The sequence below is a fragment of the Anoplopoma fimbria genome, chromosome 17 (genome assembly GCF_027596085.1).
Source record: "Anoplopoma fimbria isolate UVic2021 breed Golden Eagle Sablefish chromosome 17, Afim_UVic_2022, whole genome shotgun sequence".
Classification (NCBI taxonomy): Eukaryota; Metazoa; Chordata; class Actinopteri; order Perciformes; family Anoplopomatidae; genus Anoplopoma; species Anoplopoma fimbria.
Window position 1 is genome coordinate 2,550,209 of NC_072465.1, and position 16,041 is coordinate 2,566,249.

Genomic DNA, 16,041 nt, shown 5'->3' on the forward strand with positions numbered 1-16,041 from the left:
AGCCATTACAGTTTTATTTTAATTGTGAAAGTAAGTTCAAATCTTCAATTTTGTATAAAACAATTTGCTACTTATCCCTTTCTCTCTCTCTGTCTCCCTCTGTACATATCTCTCTTGAAGAGATAAATTGTAATAGCTGCTTCCCTTATATTTAGTCACGGAGGTGCCATAATAACTTTACCCAGGGAGTCTCATTTGATCAAAATCAAGTTTTACCACTGAGTCATTTATACGTTTACATTTTTCTGTATATGGTATAGCAAAAGTAGTATTGCAAGTTAAGCACAGCGAGTTCCATACATATAGTAAAATCTTGCAACAACTGCATTGGAAACATGGAATATATAAATCACTGATTCAGTTAAGATTAAAATCATATGTTCATGCAATTTTAAACTAGGTTCTAATATAATTGAATGCACAAATGTGAACAGCGTAGAATGAAAACGTTGCTCATACTATAGTTTATTCAACGTTGAAAAGTACGATGTGGAAAAAAGTTGCAATTTCAATGTTGTTTTGATTTCTTGCAACATGTTAATTCACTCATGAAAGTTTAGACACTTAAACTAGTTCTGATAATATCAACTTTGATTTGACAGTAATTGATTGAAGGACATGAGAGTAGGTGGGATAAACTTTAATACTTAATGTCGTTTCATAGCTATAGCATTAGCTTCATCTTCGAATTAAGCATTAAATCTCCATTATTCCAACATAGGTCTGGCCAGCAGAGGGGTAAACAGCTCCGTAAACTTATAGAACCAGCATGGAGAGACAGATTGCCCCAAGCTGTGAACTGTGACGCTCTAGGTTGCCCTCTCGCCTTGGTTTTGAATGTGTCAGGGGCTTGTTAATTTACGCTCATTGCAAACTTATGTCTTCACAAGTTAGGTTTAGGCAACAAAACCAGTAAATTAGGAATAGGAATACAGCTTGGTAGACGTTAACTTGACTCCAACTCACGTGACTACAGAGAGACTAACAACTCATGTGACTAATGACTGATGTGAGAAAATTTCAACTTTGACTTTTGGATTCAAAAGCGGCATGAAGCCCGGTCTCCTTGGTGAAAGTCTTTTGTGTGTTTGCCAGGAAGACACATAGAGTTATACTCTTATGAGGTAAGTGTTCAAAAATAGCACCATGTATTTTGTACTTTTGATCTGTATCATACCTGTCTCCTGGGGCAAAAAAATGTTTCAATTAAACATAATTATTTTCTGCACACTCAAAGTTTGTATTGGCAGGTTATCAAACACGATTCCTTTCTTCATCTTCACCTAAGGCTACAAGCGCTGGCAGTGATCATGCATTTAATTGTTGAATTTGGTCCAGGAGGGATTAAAGTTGAGTCATAATATTGTTACAAGGCACATACCAAGTTCTGAAGTTGTAGCCATTCGTGTTTCCACAAAACCCATTACATCACCATTAGAGCAATTACTGATGCATCTTTTCTCCCAGGGAAAGGAAATGACTCCTGTAATTACAAATCCAGCAACAATCCTCCCTGACAAACCAGCAGTTTCAAATTCCAACCTATTATTAATTGTACAAGGCATGTTGACCTGTTGTTGTTGTCCTGGGTTGTGCACCAGCATTATTGTCAACATTGATGTTTGTAACGATTTGGTCAACAAAGACACCCTTGATACAGAATAAGAGGCTGTTATTAATAATTATCTATAACTGAGCACAGTTACTTCTGTAACATTGTACTCAGCAGCACAAAGGGAGGAGCAGATGAATGGAAATGTACTGGCTGTGACATATCACAGAAAAGCTTATAGTGTGCTCTATAGGCAGGTTGTCTTTGAAAAGGATCACTGATCTTATTGTTTGACATTTAAACCTTTTTTCTGTGTCAGCAGCACCAGACAATACATTTCAGAAAACAGGTAATGTGCCCCCTTAGAACAGAGTAACAGTCCCTTGGCTTGAGTACTCAGTCAAGTTGACAAACTGGTTTATTCAGTTTCGTCTTTGTTGACTACCTTTTTCCAGGTCAATCAAGAATGTTAATATTGCCTGAGTATAAGAGACAGCTACTTTGTACAATCATGCCTTCATTGAACACTACACATCACAAAATAACTTGAAATCATAATCATATAATAACTTGATATGATTTGGGGGATTTTAACTTTGAAAAAGAAGAATATACTATCTATCTTAGTAAGACGTGCAAAAATACTGTTGGTGAAATTACTTTGATGTAAGTTAAAGATAAGATACTTGCCATAGGCCAACGTTTATTCAGTGAGTGAAATTGTTCAATCCATCTATGCATTTCTTTTGGCATACTAATTTAAGGCTTTACATACAATGTAGTCTAAGGTGTCTTATATTATGATAATTTAGTTAAGCGTAAAGACTACTTATCATGGCACTTTGAAGAGCATTGTTCCGCTTTCGTTTTTATTAATCAGGGCAGAGCAAAGTTCATGAGGAGGCTGACCATTCCATGGTAAATGACCTTTGTTTTCTTTGCCCTTACTGATGCGTGAAGAAGCACAATAATGAGCTATTGATTGAAGGGGGCTCTTCCACAGGACTGGAAGAAATCCTCAGGAGTGATTGAAAAGATTGACCTTAGCCCAGCTCCACAATCGATAAACATTACACCTTCAACAAAGCCCTGACACCTCGATCAATGCTGCTGAATATTAGCAGTGATGATAAGGGACTTTGATGAGCGGTGCTGCATGTGGAGTAGGTAAGGGTCAAATCACTTAGTGTATTCACCCTGTCATGTAGTAATGAGATATGTGTGTGTCAGTGTGTGTGTGTGTGTGTGTGTGTGTGTGTGTGTGTGTGTGTGTGTGTGTGTGTGTGTGTGTGTTAGTATAATGCCCCCCAAAAAAGACAATCACTGAGCATCATGTTGCACTACATGACAATTTTCATAACTCCTAATACGTTATTAATAAAGGTCAATGTTCATCTAATTTGATTATAACTAACTGTTTTTCTTCTCCTGCAAAAAAATACACTGACTTCAATTCCCATGAAAGTGTTCACAAGATGTTTACGTGCTTTCAAGTTAGTAAACATGACATTTGTTTGTGTAATAAAAAAGCACTCCACCTTGAGCAAACTCTGCAAAAAAAACAAATGTTTGCTGTTGTGGTTTCCACCAGTCATCTCTGCAGCTATTGCAAACAGAAAACAATTACACAAATGAGCAAGACAATATCAGGCAGATTGGGAAATAGTCATGAAATTAAATCTATTAGCTGGAACAAATTCTTTGGGACGATATTACGTTACCAAAATAATTTAAGGTTTAGACAACAAAACCACATAGTTAGGTTCGGTTAAGCTGTCACAAACACACAAGGACAATTTGTGTCCCTGTACGCAAAACCAAGAGATTGCATTTGATGACTATTTCACAACAAGCCATGATACTTTGCTGAAATGTAATGTAAATAGAACAACTGTGACTTAATACCTGCAATAGCTGATTTTTATGGCAACTTGAGGGCAGCAGATAATGTGCTGAACTTGTTAGCAAACAGTTGCTTATTTAGCTTCACCTCCAGCAGACAAAATAAAAAAAATATTATATCTTTGGTGTCCTGTTTTGGACCACCTTGTTAGTCCAATATTCACTCATTTGTAGATCTGTTTCTGGTCTCTATCAGACCCTGAGGGAAACAAACTGTTTTAGATAGTGTGTATGGAACAAACTGTTTCAGATAATAACGATATAGTCCGGAGTGTGACCGGTCGTGTTTAGAATTAGAATCAGAATCAGCTTTATTGGCCATGTATGCGTATTTGACTCCGGTTACTTACGCTCACTGGTACACAGAGACAGACAAATAAACAAAAAATCAAGGAAGTCCAAGAAGAAAAAAGGATAAACATTAACTATTTTGTATACAATTGTTTATACATTATTTGTGTTATTATTCTAAACACAATATGCCGTCATATATATGGTGATACATACATTTTATAATAAACATACTGATTAGCTGCTTTAAATGGGAATATTTAAAAATAAGTTTCACCATCTCACATTTAATTGTCATCTAGAGGCTCAATTCTCAGAAAAATGGATTCAAACAAAGAGGGCGCTTTAAATTTCCTGCACACTAGTGCACTCCCACGCAGGTGTTTTCACTTAATGTACCTGATTAGACCTCTTCACTATGCAGGCTTGTACAGCCTGAGCTTGATTATCATCTCTCTCACTCTCCTCTTAGTTTTGCAGCTGGGGTGGAACTTTCTGTAATGCTCAGTCACACCATAAAGTGGCACAAATAAATTAACTTGCGAGAGTAGAATTGTTTCTTTTGAAATAAGTGTCGTTACAGTCACACTCTTACATTAATATCATTCTTATTGGTACTCAGAGTTTGGTCAGCTTCACCCAACTTCAACCTGAGCAGAGCTCTAATCAACCCCAATAAGTGAAATCACCTGTGTAGGTGTGCAGAGTCATGTAGAGGATGGCTCACAGACACGTTTTAATCTTCTGGCCTTGTCTGAGTTTACATGACTTGTATATATGTTTGTTTATTCATGCTTTTTGTGCCCTTAGCTGGACATCCATGTGGTATTAAAACACATAGTAGATACGAGCAGATTTTTGTTTTCTGTGTGTGTACGTATCTACAGTATCAGGGTTACTGTCTCCATAGTGACCTTCACTAGGCAAATAATGATACGCATGTAAATCTGAATTTGCTTGTTTGTGGTAGGTTGCTTTCCAGTCTTGACATTTGATCAATGCAAAATTATGGAATCAATTATCTTTTTGTCAACATGCTGTGTAGTCTTTGCTGTAAAGGTTGCTGAAGGTTAATTATTGTTCCCATCAGTATTACATAGAAAAAAATATCTAAATATGAGATTGCACAGCCATCCCGAAAGGGGAGAGGTTTCCTACAATGTAAGGTTAATCAAAGGAACAAACGAAAGGACCTAAAATAAATGATTCAGTTTCATAGCCCCCAATTGGATCAACTATAGGGTAGCTTTAAATATGCAAATTTAGTACAGCTCTCATATAACAATGGCCTATTTGACAAAAATGTGATTTCAAAGGAAATTGCTTTGGGGTTGCATTTACAAATCTTGGTGTTATTTCATTTATTGATACTGCAAAATGAGGAAATGAGTGTGTAATGTCCTAGTTTATTAACCCACACAGTGAACGGCAGCTGAGTGGTAGGCTGCCTTGTTTTAGAGCTGTTGCTGCGTGCCCTCCAGCAGATGTGTTGTAGTTCAGACACAGTGTTCAGACACATCAGCTCTTAAACAGGGGGAGATTTATAGTGATGTCGGTCGTGCTCTTGCAGCTTTGGCCTCAGTGGAAAGAAAATTTCAAGGAAATCTTTTTGGGAAATGCAATATCTGATCCTCTTTATGAGACTTTTCCACACAGGTCGAAGTTTCTTGGAATCATTTTCAGTATTTTAAATGATGCAAATAGTATAAACTGATTCAATTTTAGTAATCATTTTTTGTAAACATGTCAACAAAAGCACTCTCCTTGTCTTTTCAATTCTGTTTTGTTGCGTGCAGAGTGATACTTCCTTTGCCTCATTGTTGATGTTCAACACAGTATGCGTTAAACAAACTCCCTGTGTTTGCTTATGTGTCCTACGGTAATATTTCTCTGCTCCGCGGGCGCTGGCTCTGTCCTCGGTGACAAGGCGTGTGTTTGAGTGATGGTGCACCGAGGCAGGACAGACAGACGTGAGGAGACAGATTGCCTATGCCAGTGCTCCGACACCAACCTATTCAGCCGGTGGGAAATGATAGATGCCCTGGCTAATTTTAAACACTGTGAACTAAATTCCTGTTACCAGAGGCAGTGATGGGTAACTGGGGCACAGCTGGAGGGTCTAGATAAGACCTTCACTCACCTGTGTCTCCACTCCTATCGCGCCCTTTCAACTTCCCCACTCTGCTAAATGTTTAATGATGACCGGGTGCTAATGATTGATGGAACTGAGTGAAGAGTTGTTGGGATTTTAGCTGCTTGTTGTGGTTGGGTGGTGGTACAGATGTCAGAGAGGTGGGACGGATCAGATGTCATGTCCAGCAGCTGGATAGAACAAGGACTATTAACTAAAAGCTGCACTGAGAAACTTCACAAACAGTTGGAAAAAATATTCTGAAATATTTTACAGTGACATCACTAAATTGTTTAGCTGTCTGGCTGTGGTGCTTTGTGGTGAAGGAACCCAAATTAAGAAAAGAGGCCAAAAAATCCTGCCACTGTTTCCAATTGCTTCTTTTTAGCCAGGTCATTCATGATTTCTAGATGATGTATCCTCATGTCCTTGGTGATCTCCTGACCTTTTGTCTTGTGCCAGCACAAGGCTGGCATTTGTGGCCTTGAATTGCATTTTTTTTTTCAACTATTTGATGGATTGCCATGAAATGTGTTGCCTTCAGATGAATTGTTATCACTTTCAAGACCTCTTAATTCTTATAGCGTCTCCATGATCAACACCTTCGCCAGGTCATTTATGATTTTACGATTATGATTTTAAATGATAGCCAATGTGAAGATTCACCAAAAACCTGACGTGTGAATCTGTAATAGTTTTTGTAACATAACAGCCTTTCAAAATGAATGTGTGGGTATGTGTGTTGCCATTAAATCACAAATAGACGATTACACTTACAAAACAGCATAAAACAAAGTGGGTTTTTTTATGCTAATGTGTAAATGGTTTGCAATACACAACAAAGTTAGATGGTGAACGTGGTAAACATACCTGCCATATGATTTTTGACATAAAACTGTGTAGCTTTAAAGTTCTTGAAAGTGATTCTTTACCATTATGTTGTTTTTGAGTCCTGGACCTGCCACAGTCTTTACCCTTTACCCTTTACTCACTGCACCATTCAAAAAGACCGTACACTGTAATACCTCAGCACACTGCTCTGCAACTGTGGGCTCAAGGACCTACTACCAAGACAAATAATTTAACTGGATCACAATCAAGCAAAGATGTTTGGGAGGGATAAAGCTGTGTCATTGCTGCCAGCCAAATGCATTTTATAGTGCTGACGCTGTATTTGGCTCTAGCTTGCACCGTTACACCTTATCTTTTGACTAATGAAGCTGCAGAGTTTCGTGTTCCCAGCAGCCGACTACAACTTTATCCTGGTATAAAACAATTCCATTTGGTTTTGTTTTAATAATTGTAATGTTACCCAGCTAGACGCTTTAAGCTCCTTCATCTGTAATGAACTTAAGTAGGGGGTTTGATGAAGGCATACATCTGTGACTGTTTAGTTAATTTACCAGGTTCATTATTTTCCAGCATGCACCCTCCAAAGCATCCCTAATCTCGAGCATCATTTTTTTTTGCTGAAAATAAAGCGCATCTCAGAACCATAAGCAAAGCTTTCATTAAAGATTTAACAAATGGATACAAATTTAAAAATGTCTAAATATATATTGCAGCATTTTTAGTGGCCAAAGCAAGTCAAGAATTTAAAATCAGTAGGCTGTATAATTTAAGAAACAATAAAGTTTGAGCCTTTAAATAGCGTATATTGTCAACAGGATTAGATTTGACTACCATCAACTACTTCCCTGATACAAGTTTGCATTAAATAGGGTTTTTAAATGCATTTTGTATTGATGTGTTATGCCTTGGGACCCTGTGAAAAGTGGCTATCTGGGCTCATTATCAGACAAATCAATGGTCTTGCTGATGTTGATTGGTGTCTTTGACTTTGCAATCTATTGCATGAAAACCTCTATCGACACCTGGAGAAACAGTGGAAGTAGACCATGCATGAGAATCTGAGGGGGCAGAAAACAATAGTAAAGGACATTCTACATTCTTTATTTTTAATGAGCTCTTACTTTAGATTTTTTTTTCTTTTTTTGGTGACAGTTACATAACTCAGACACTTGTGACATAGTATCAATTACACACTTGTTGTATTCTGTAAAACAAGTTAAAACATGAAGAATCTGCTCACAGAAATTGCTAGCTGTATTGGAAGAAAATGTCTCACCACCCAGGTGAGTCCAAATTGTTGCGGTGATGGAGGATTTCTCCTGGCATGTGGTGATAAAAACAGTCCCACTGTTCATTAAGGTAACCCGGTGAATGGGACCTGTCCGTTTTTTCCCTGTGTCTGATCATCACACCACATCCTCCTATGCGTGCCAGCTCGCCAACAGCTGACGCGATGTTTAAGGAGACAAATGAACGCTGACCTTATCAGGTAATAGATGTCCCATAGCTGAAGAATGGGTAATTGTTCTGGGTTTTCATTTTGCCCTCTTTCCTGTAGAGCTGTTTTATGGCGACAGAGGGGAAAAGTCTCCCCTGGTCATCACTTCATACACACCAATACCACTGACAAACAGGGAGGGAATATCACCAAGCTTCTCTGTCATTTAAAGAAAGAAGATTCTGCCTGTAGATTTTATGTGTGGCATCATAAAAAGAGGCCTGGTGAAATGCCTTTAAAAAAAATATTCTTATTAATATATATCAAAAATATTTATTTTACTTGGTAATAAAATACACTTATCCTCCAAAACCCCTGCCAGGTGCCAGATTCTGCCATAAGTGTTGCACTGTTTTGAAGACTATTCCAAAAGTGAATGGCATTTAGATACAGAACATGTTTTTTTTTTTTAATGGACCTAAAACAGCTATCAAAATGTTACACTATTTTAGGGTTGATATGGCACACTTTTCATTAAAAAAGCTATATGCAAGACTAATGTGATGTGGACTTCGATCAGATCAGCCTGGCTCATAACCTTGGGTCAAACCGAAAAGCATTACGGGAAACACTGTCACTATGCCCTCACAGCAGCTTTTAAGATTTACTTCCCTGCTGTCTATAAAGAACATGCTGGTTTTAACAATCTAAATTGAAAACCGCTGGAGGGGAAAATGATAGTGTGTCACAGGCAGGGAGGTTTAAGCGGTGGATGGGAACCATAAAAAGGCAGCGACAGGCCAATGTTGTTGGGAGAAATGATTACCTTTGTGAGGAGGAAACAGAAGGGAGGGGAGGTGAGGGGAGATTAACACATAGAGTCGAACTTGGCTATTCATACTGATCTACTATTTAAGATAAAGTATAGGCACCATTTCAAAGTCTAAAATGAAGTCCAGCACATTTCATACAAATATTCCTGTTATACATACAACAGATGTATCACAACACTCTGGGACAACTTGACTTAAAAGCAGCACATCATACACACAGGGGATCTACACAGTCAAGAAAATGACCTAGGCCATCTAGTGGACAGGTGTGGTACAACCAAGCCCAGAGATTTATGTCCCAATTCCATAATATGTAAAAATTGCATACAGTATATATATATATATGTGTGTGTGTGTGTGTGTGTGTGTGTGTGTGTGTGTGTGTGTGTGTGTGTGTGTGTGTGTGTGTGTGTGTGTGTGTGTGTGTGTGTGTGTGTGTGTGTGTGTGTGTGTTCTAGTAACTGTGTCTTATAAACTAACACTAGCACTTAAAATCTACAAAACATTTAAATACAGATATATTTGGTATATATTTAAGGGTTGGAGCTGGTGAAACACCACAGCTTCTTCAATTTCTCTGCATTCATACTGTGTTGACACTTTCCCATTGTAAACAAACTATATGTTCAAATCCCGTTTAGAGTTATGAAGTTGGAGCACAGCAGTTTACAATTCCCAAATTGTCTCCCAATTCATTAACTGGCATCCTTTCATCACATCTTGCTTCCCATGATTTAAGAAACAAGGAAGAGATGGAAGAAAGTAGGCATCAAGCCAACACATATTTAGTTAATTTAGTCTTTTACTCTTATCATCTGAGACAACGTCAGTTACTGATGGCAGCTACACAGCTGCCTCATCCATCACTGGGCTTTAACTGATGTGTACACACAGATAATGTGGTCCAAAGAATAAGGCCACACTGTTATGATTTAATCTAATTCAAGCTGTCTGTGAAACTGACCCTTTCTCTGTAACAAGCCCATAGAGTAGGCAGTTAAAAGCTCATTGCTAACGGCTCATCTATTAAGGAGAATATGCAATAAAAGGAAACATGATAGATTCAAAGGTCATTTAGATGAACAGCCTCTCTGTCAACACACTGTTCGGTTACACAATCTGCTCAGATCCACCGAGCTGCTGTGTATAATATGAGGGGACTGAATGCTGCTTTATGATCAGCTACAAATATAGAAAATAATTTGTTCTCCTTCAACAGCAGAACATCCGTCATACAGACAATCCCAGTCCACCAGGAGTTCACCAGCCTCTGGCCAACTTTCACGGAGGTCTCTCACTTCATGAAACGGGGAACAAGTAATTACAATTTATCTGTGAGTAGGTGTGTGTGTGTGTGTGTGTGTGTGTGTGTGTGTGTGTGTGTGTGTGTGTGTGTGTGTGTGTGTGTGTGTGTGTGTGTGTGTGTGTGTGTGTGTGTGTGTGTGTGTGTGTGTGTGTGAGTACACTTGACTTTAGCCACGAGTTGTGTTAAAAAAATCGAAACCAGAAATTGATGTGCAGCATCAAAATTAGCTTCAGCTGAAAGGTAGCATCTTGGTGTACTGTAGCTTACCCAATGTAATACTGTCAGCACTAAAAGCACCTCTCAGCTACTTCACATTTGTTTTTATCAAATCCTCCCTGTGATGCTGCTCTGAACATGAAGTTTAAATCATCATTATTCAATCTTTCATTATGAACAATACTAACAAAGAACAAAAACAATGAATGTATCTCTTTATTTAAGTCTTGTTGACCAAAAGGTATTTCAATCAGGAGATAAAAGTCAGATGAAGAAAAGATAATTGTTTATTCTGAACAGATGATATGTGATGAATCTGCAAATCTCTGTGCAGAGATGGGGAGGTGGAGGGGCGCGTAACAGCAACATGAACGTAAAACAATCATATTTAAAAGAGACAGTAACATGCAAAAGTATATTCTTCCTGACTGAACTTACGCTAAAGCTTGATTAAAACACATAAAAACTTATCTGGAGAGATAATACATGCAGTCCCAGATATGTTTCAGAATAAACACTTACCTGAATCTAATTCTATGATTGCATCAAGCTTTGGGTGCAAACGACAGTGTTTATGAGTTGGATACACTCATTGACTTTGACAAACACTAAACGAAGCAACCCCCATTCTGACCCACTTACATTAGCTTCCTGTATGCTTCAGGTTTCAGTTTATGTCCTCTTAATCACATTCAAAGACCTCCATGGAAATTTGCTCTTATATTTCTGAATTTATAAACCAATACTATGCACCGAGATTACTCAGATCTTGAAACCAATTGCTCCTAAATAACCCACAGTTCAGGCTCAAAACAAAAGGAGGCCGTGCTGTTACCGTTTTAGCTCCAACACTAGTGAATTGCCTTCCCAGTCAGGTCAGCTGAGTGTGTTCCACACTTTTTAATACTTTTGTTAACCCAATTATTATATTATATATTATATATATATTAATATTGGCTGTCGATTTTCTAAGTCAGATTTTTTTGTAAATCCGTTTTGGTTTAATTTGTCTTTTAAGTCTGTTTCTTTTCTTATATTGCATTTATTAATGTTGCATATCTGTTGCCTTTTATAATTTGTGGATTTGTTTCATGCTATGTTATATTATGCAGTTTTTATTATTAACAATGCAGAACTTTGGAACTGTTTCTTAAAAGTGCTATACAACTAAAGTTTAATTACTTACTTACATTCAATGTTTGGCTTTGTCTCATAAGGGGATTTAGTGATGATAACAGCACAATGATGATATAGGAGAGGTGTATGTATTTATCAGTTATAACACTCAAGATGCTGACATGTAATGACAAATCAACCATAGAGGATTTGATTACCCGTTAGTAACCATTTCATGTCTATTTCGTGGGTCAATTCATTTTAATTGGCCCCCATGCCAATATCACAGGCGGAAGAATTTGCATCTGACAGGTCAGAGCAATCCTAATTGAACTCTAAGCTCACTCACAACCCCTCAGGCCAAACTAAAGTCTATTTGATAAGATAGACTCATAATTAAGAATATCAGTGATATCATATTATTCGTGAATTGGATTTTTGCCCAAGGTATAGGTGAAATCTATGGTTGTATTCTGATGGATCCTAGTATACTTTTTTTGGTTCCAAATCACGTTCCCCTGTCTCACCTGATTATGCCAGCAAGCCAGGGTAAAGGTAATTTTGCCCAGGCTGATTTAGATTAGTGCTACGCTCTCTGCACAACAGCTGCACACAGCGGACCTCTGCTTTACTGGTTCCACTCTCTACAATTTGCATCTCAATGACAACCAGAAACCTCACTCAATATTATACGCTCGTTACAGCTCACGGGGACTCACCCCAGGGGCTTATTAACAAGCGTAACACACAGCGCCCAAAGCATACAGCATGTCTTAGGAATACACGTTAACTGAAAAAGTCTACATTTTATTTGCTGGAGGGTTTGTGTCCTTACTGTCAGGTCTGTTCTTGATTACAACTGAAAACTGCATTAGCAGCTGGAGCTATTCTACTGATTCCACAATTTGATCAGAATAAACTTTAACCAGAAAAACATCCTTCTGTATAGCTTGTTAAAACTACTTGGTATTACATATCCAAAATTATTCTTAATATCACCGAACCGGTACCTCTCAGGAAACCACTGGTGGTGAAATGTACACTGAGTACTCTATTTCCATTTTATGCTACTCTATACTTCTTCTCAACCACATTTTAGAGGCAAATCTTTAAGTGGCCTTTGTTAAAGATAGTAGCTTTGGTGATGTGTGTGCATAGCATGTAGCATAGCCTAGTTGCTTGCCTTTGCTTGCATCCATTTAAACACAGACATATAGTGGATTGAGCTACAGTGCCACCTAGTGAAAGACAACTTTTGCATTTGTTACACATATGATTTTTAAAGTAAAGAAATCGAACAAATGGCTGCTAATTTCAGAAATGAAAAATAAATAAAACTCAGTCGATTGGGGTTCCAATTTACTCATCATCACATCATCATTTCTTTATCTACAATCAGTATGAAATATGGCAATTATTACATCAAATTATATTTTAAATCAACACAAGCGCAATGTGTTATCACCTCTCTTAGATCTAACACTCCAGTAAAAGCTGTCCAGTGTATAACTGCATTCTCTTGGTTTTCCCCCTTCCTTCAGGCATGAAGGATACCTGACTGTACAATCCCATGATCCCATGATGGCCATTACCACTTGTAGGGGGACAAGTGGTAATGGCCATGTCTCTAAGAACCCCGCCTCCATTAGTGACACTGATTAACCCTGGCTGTTCACCACTTTATGGGGCTGGACAGGTGATGGTTTGAGTTGATGAGAGAGGGGTAGCCTGAGTGGACTTGTTAAAATGTATGAGTTTTATCACATCTTATTGAGGCTACTTCATTTGCTGATTGAAATGGAGATGTACAAGAATGCAGCTGAATGAGAATTGGTATTGGATTTTCACATAAGCGTTGACCTGCCTGCCAATTAGGTGTAATTTGAATGATGCACCTTGAAATTGTTCCCTCTTCAGCTGAAAGCAGGCACAAGATCATCTGTACACACAGAGTAACGCTCCGGGGAAAGAGAAATGGTTGCTTTGATGGCTTGTTGGTATTATATACTAATAATTACATTTACAGTTAATAATTCTTGATCACATAACTGACTGCAATCATCTGGTTGTGGCCTAAATTTGTGTTGTTTTTTAATAACAGACCAAATTACATTTAAGAAGCTAAAGCAACACTTCTGTTATTTTCAATCTATGAGGACAAAAGCAACCAAAACAGCGTGGTAAATTGTCACTGAATTAACTTTGAACTGCCGCTCAAACTCTTGTTGATAAATAGCACCAAATACAAAGTACGGTTGACACTGATGGGAATGTAAAGTTTGACCTGGTGTTGCATTTAAGATTAAAAGACAGAAGATCACCAAAGTTATTGCAATTCAAACTCAGTGGAACATGGGCAACATTTAGACGTGCACAGTAATGTGTACATGCTCTGCCAAGTATCATGTTTTAAAAGGATCCCAATACTGTTTATGTGTGAGTAAAAGCAGCTTCATTAACAGTAAGGGCATGCAAAGGATTATGGCATTTTTTACATTAAGTTTGTAGAGTGGTTTGAGGACACAACATGCATGCTACATTATGCATGAATTGCATATAATGCTACAGCAAAGACCTCACAAAGCATTAGACATCAATTATTGCAGCAAAATGTTTTAAGACCACTCTGTTTTGCATGCTAAAAAAATTAAATATAAATTACTAACAAGTAGATTTGCAGCATCCTAAATTGTGTAGGAAGTGAGCAGTTAGAGGGGAATAGTGGCACTATTGATTTCAGAAACTGTGGGGGGGAATTGAAATGGGGTATAATTGATAAATTACTTAAGGTCCATTCATTACACAGAGCGAATGTATGCTAGACATACAAGCATTGCAAGTTCATTGTTGATATTTTGTAATAAGAATAAGAAGAAAGAGAGTAATGACAAGTAAGAACTTCCCTCACCGGTCAATATGGCATAAAACAAAACTCAAAGGAACACTGACACGTGTAATACATGCGATGAATTACCCCTAAGAGACACTGAGGTATCATGATTTTCCACATCTGTTAGATTTCTAAAGTCACTCTTTTATTCACTTCTAAGATTCTTCTTCCTTCTTTCCCTCGTTTCCTCTCAAGGTTAAGTGCACCAAAAATCACACACAACCCACGGCGAGTGGAAACCACAGCAGGTACTGTCAGCCCAGACTCCTTAGAAATGTTTTGGAAAAAAATGATGATTTGCCTGTCTCACAGCACTTGTTGCCTACTGTACACATCTGAAGCTCAAACCTTTTTCATTGCTGGAACCAAAAACTTCAAATTTCACCAACATGATGGAGCCTAAAACAGCAGTAGGTGAGACTGTGCTGCAAAAAAACTAGTAAATGACTCATGTGGAAGTATACACATGTGAAAATATATATTTTAGTCCAGAGTGAACCTTTGAATGCAAAATAATCAAGTTTTAACTTTTAGGTTGTAGCACAACTGAAGGCATCATCATCCATTGTATCACCAATGATTTAGTGACAGTTATTTCGACTACAACACAAAATAAAAAGTTTCCCTTTCCCTAATCAATTTTTTGTTGTATCACATTTAATACTGTAATGTTTTGTTTTTGTTATTATTATTTCAGTTTTATAGGTGACATTACCTCGCGTTAAAAATATTGATTGGTGGTTTGGTTCATTAAAATTTTCAACAGTTTTGAGACATGCTTCATAATCAACATTATGCCATCCTAGTAATGACAAACTAATTTAGTACAGCGCCTTTAAAGCTAAAGGAACTCTTAATTATGGTTCCTCTCCAGTTTACTTTTCAAAGTCCTCTTCAATTACCTTAAAGGTGTGATATGCTTATTATTTTATATACAAGGTTTGCATTATTCAAAAAGGGTTGCAGAAGTTATGTCCATTTGGGTTTGCTCTAATACATTTAGCCCTCTCCTGCAGTATTTTCTGAGGTGAACTAACAGGAATTACATGGTGGGGAATTGAGAGGTGGAAGGTGTTAGCGCTCCTTAATGCCCCGGAGAGCTGGCCTGACTTCTTTTATCTCAAATAAGCAGATCAGAGGACTGCTGGTGGATTGCTGACTGCGTGTGAGAGATGTTCAGCTCTGTTGGGTGTACACTCATGTTGTGGATTCACACTTGCATACAAATAGGCCTGTTTTTTTTGTGAGTTAGAATCTTTCAAGACTCAGCTTAACATTTAAGCTTCAACAAACTTTAAATGATTGAATACTTTAAGGGAGTTTTCAAAGGTACACCTGATTTGTACCGTGACCGAGTATGTTACAAAATGTTTTATCTTGTTGCTACATTGTAGAAAAGGGACTCAATCGCATGATCCCAAGCCCATTCATTTGAGTCCTCCATATTTTCCCTACTATTCATATTTTGACGATTTAGGTCAGCTTGTGCAGAGGAGACTGGCAGCTTTGAGAAA